At 29.2% G+C, this 4422-nt stretch overlaps 1 protein-coding gene across 1 annotated transcript in view; it reads right to left on the reverse strand.

Moving 5' to 3' along the window:
• Positions 1-4422, reverse strand: part of LOC107470758 (protein EMBRYONIC FLOWER 1) — a 76971-nt gene that overhangs the window by 7165 nt on the left and 65384 nt on the right. The window lies entirely within an intron of this gene.

The following is a 4422-nucleotide window of genomic DNA, read 5'->3' on the forward strand; positions in this document are numbered from 1 at the left end:
TTATCATCATTCTAATATTCTCCTTATATTGTCATTGACATTATCCCCCCACCCAATAGCTGCTGTTATTACCTCAACCTCAAACCACCGCCACTGTCACTCCAACCACACAACCTACGTTCTATCGAAAAAAACTGACAGCCGCCACCACAATCCCAAACCCACAACTACCAAAACTAGAAAAAGGCCAGTATACCACTAAATTCAACTAACAAATAGAACCAATTTCAAAAAAAAAAAAACTCAAAACAGGATACAGCACGAAAAGCAAACCAAAATCAAAATCAGTAATGGCCAAGCAGGAAAATGATTCATACAAAAGAGAAAAAAATTAGAAAAAATAAAAGAATGAAGAACAAACTAAAATCCAGGAAATCAAGTAAAAGGAAGAGAGGAGGGAGCAAAGCAAAATGAAAAAACCAGACAGATGGAGACATGGGAAGAACGAGAAGAACAAAGGAGGGGCAATAGGGCACAGAAATAGCGGTGCTTGGCAAATTAAACTTGCAGAAAGAAGACCATGGCATGATAAGGATTGACACGAAAACGACAATGATAATAGCCAGAATGCTCGACAAACGTGAGATGAAGACAAAGGTGCTGGATGAAGGGGTGGTGATTATTGTTGTTGTTGGGGGTAGCCACGGCAGCGATAGATGGGGTTGACGGCGGTTGTTGTTGATGTTGTATTGGTAGTGGTTGTGATTGTGATTGTGAATGTGTTTTGAGAGGTGAGAGAAGAGAGGAGTAGTAAGAACGATTGAGAATGATGGCAATCATGGTTTAGGGTTAGGAGGGTAAATTTGAAAAAAAACTGAGTAAATGTTGACTACAAAAAATTGATATAGATAAATGAGCTATACTTCTTATAATCTTTCTGTACTCACTTAAAAGGTCGTAAAATCGAGTCTTTCTTTAATAAAAAAAAATTAATATTAAATTAAATTAAATATTGTTAAGGATTTTTCTTTTAAATTATTCGATCATTTTAAGTATAAAAAGTATACTTTTTGATATTCCACAATTATAGAGGAGAGTTGTTTTGTTTACTTCGAAAGTTACATCCTTTAACTTTAGTCCATTTTCGGTGTTCTCCTTTACTAAATAGACTATTGTAAGTGTCTCTATAAGTCTTTAATATATCCTTAAAGTCACAGGTTGAGAACTATCCTTGAATATGTTGTTGCGAACTACCATAGAGTATATAGACCATCAAAACAAAATTTGATTGTAAATTTTTCAAGAACTTTTATTGTATTCTGATCCTAAGGTCCGAAACTCAACAAAAATGAATGTAGTATACAAAGTATGGAAATTGAAAGTATATAAACCTTATTTTGGATGTTGTTTCATGGGTCTTTTATTGCTTTCAAACTCTAAACTATACTCAGAATTCATATTAGACTGACGATATATATGTATACGGTAAGATCACAAGAATGCATAAGATATATACAAATCTAGAAACAACACAAGTACACAAAAATTATGCAAATAACTAGAAAAATAACGCACAATGTATATGAAAAAAAAGTAGTAAATAATGCCTACATATAAGATATGCAAAATTGAAAATTATAGCCAATACCAAATCTTTTTTATTATTGATGAATTTGAGGACAAATTTTTTCCATCAGTAATTAGTGATAAACTTAGTCTAAATAGTGACGAAAATTTAGGAAAAATTTTTTCTAGAATTTAGCAACAGATAAACTGTTTTGTTGCAAAATTCGTTATTATATTCTTGCATCGTATGGTGGGAATTGTTTGCAGACGTTTTACTTGGCGGTTGTATTTAAATTAAATTAGTAAACTCAAACGACAACGGTATGTTCATGGTAGCAAAGTTTTTGTTTTAAAAGTCCATTGCAAATTAGCTTGTCAAAAAACGCATTTCAATAAAAAATTAAAGACGACATTTTTCAATAGTGATGAATTTTATTAAACAATTTGTTACTGTTTTTATTACAAATTAGTACCTGACTTTAAAATTTGACGCTAACTATTAGCAAAATCACTTTTAAGTTTTAACAATGGATTTTATGTGTTATTATTTTTGTCACTAATAACTAATTCCCTGCTAAACTTAAAAAAAAAATGGCCCTAAAATCTATCGCTAATTCGAAAAATTCTAGGACTGGCTGAATGTGTATGCAAAATCATAAACAAAAGACGCACGATTATATAAAAAGATAAAACAACTAACGTCCATAAATAAGATATTACAGAACCAAAAATCATAAACTACAAAATTCAGAAAAATTATACCCCTAGAAAACCACATGAAAATTGACCAATTGGGTACACATCCTAAATTTATGTAACTAGACACAGTTATATACATCCACACAGCACACACATATATACAAACCAATTATACTGGGTCTAAGAGATACAGCTATTATAAATTATACATTATGTATAGGGTATAGTATACACATAAAAGAAATAATAATAATCGCCCTAAAAAGTTACGCATAGTCAAGGAGCCAATGAATATTTCCCATGTGTTCATAATAATTATATACCTAAGAAAAAGCGGAAAAGGCAAATCCAATCTTAGGAGTACTAATAATGCTCGAATTTGTGGTATTCATCTCGTTCTTACTCATTTAGAGTGGAAAAATTATCAGCTTTCGCACTAAAATGGATTTTAAATCCACCTCTNTATGAGCGGGACAGGTACCCACAAAGACGGGTTAAGATTTAACATTTTACTACTTATGGATAAGACCGAGACGAATTCGATGCGATTTTTTTATAGGATAGGGCGGGATCGAATAGAACAAAAATCCGCCTCTACCTATCCCATTATCACCCCTATCTAATCTTTTTCTTAATTAAATATGTATTTTTTATTAATTAAAAAATAATTTAAATACACAATTAATTAATAATAATATTTAGTGTTATCCCTTTAGCTTACGGGACCATGCCAAAATACATGGTAAGATTCACGTATATTACCTGAATTGCTCTGAGTTTTGATCAGAAGGTAGTGTGAGAGTGTTGGAGTGTTGTGAATTTTCTTTTCGTTTTGTACGTGGATATAAATTTGAAACTTATCAACGATAAAGAGAATGTATTTGTCATGTAGAAAAGAATATCTATATATTCTATCATTACTTATTATGCCTCTTTTTGGGGCATAGTATTTGTTATATACTATTGTCGTATTTCAATGCAACATATATTGAACTAAAAATAAAATATTCATATTAAAACTAATTATTATATAACGACATTTTAGTAAATATAATTTGTGATTAATATTTTTATTTCAAATTTCGTAAATAGTGTGCAAGTGACAAACACTGTGAATTACGAAGGGAGAGAAAACAAGGTGTAAACTAATAAAATAGATTGTTGTTTTGTCTAAAATTGAGACTTCTTAGATATTTATCTCAACTTTTCGTTTTAATCTAAAATGTGAAATTTTAAAATTGATAATCCAAGAGTTATTATTGATGTTACTTTCAATATATACATGTGAATATAAAAAGATACATATGACATCCTTTAATTTTAGTCTTAAAAAGATTCATGTAACATTAAAATTAATCCATGAAGGGAAAAAAGGGATCAAGTTGATCTCATCTTTTAAAATTAAATTGATGCGTTAGAAAGTTTCTGAAGAATTAAAGTAAGAGAAATGTTAGGTGTCAAACAAGTTTTATATTTTGTAGCCATTAATTAGTTATTATTAATTTTTAATGGTATAAAATTTAATTTTTTTTTTTACTAATTAAATATTAGCCAAATTTTAATAAAAGTGCTATTCCTAAACTTTCTACATGAATAATAATTAAATTGTTATAAACAAATTTTTCGAGACTAATTAATTCAATGATGTGTCCAGTAATTTTCAGGGATTATTTGCTAATTTGGCCTGTTTCCAACCTAATGAGACAGGGCCCTATGTTCATAAACATACAGGAAAGTGTCTGCATGGCCCATGTTGTCATATGAAATAAATGAAATCAATTATTATATGTATAATGAAAGGTGCTGCTATGATGAAAAAGAAAAACAATGAAAAAAATAAAAGTAAATTCTCTTTGATGGATGGATAAAAATAGTTATTACATAGAATATGTCATTTTATTTTTATTTATTTAAAATAAATTAAGTGTTATTTTTCATTTTATATATATACAAAATTTTCTTCCTCGTAAAAACGGCTATAATAAAATTAGTAAAAGGACGTACAAAAATTCACTTGTCCAAAACCATCCTTCCTCTCCACGTTCTACAATCATATCTTTATCCAAATAAAATGACGCATCTATATAACCCAAAAAAAGGTTTCATTTATTTATTCTATTTTAATATATAATATTAAATACTGAAATCTACTACTGCATATTAGTTTGAATATATGGGGAATAAATTTTGTCATGTAGGTAGACGAATATTAATCCG

This window comes from Arachis duranensis, chromosome 10 (assembly GCF_000817695.3).
Source record: "Arachis duranensis cultivar V14167 chromosome 10, aradu.V14167.gnm2.J7QH, whole genome shotgun sequence".
NCBI lineage: Eukaryota > Viridiplantae > Streptophyta > Magnoliopsida > Fabales > Fabaceae > Arachis > Arachis duranensis.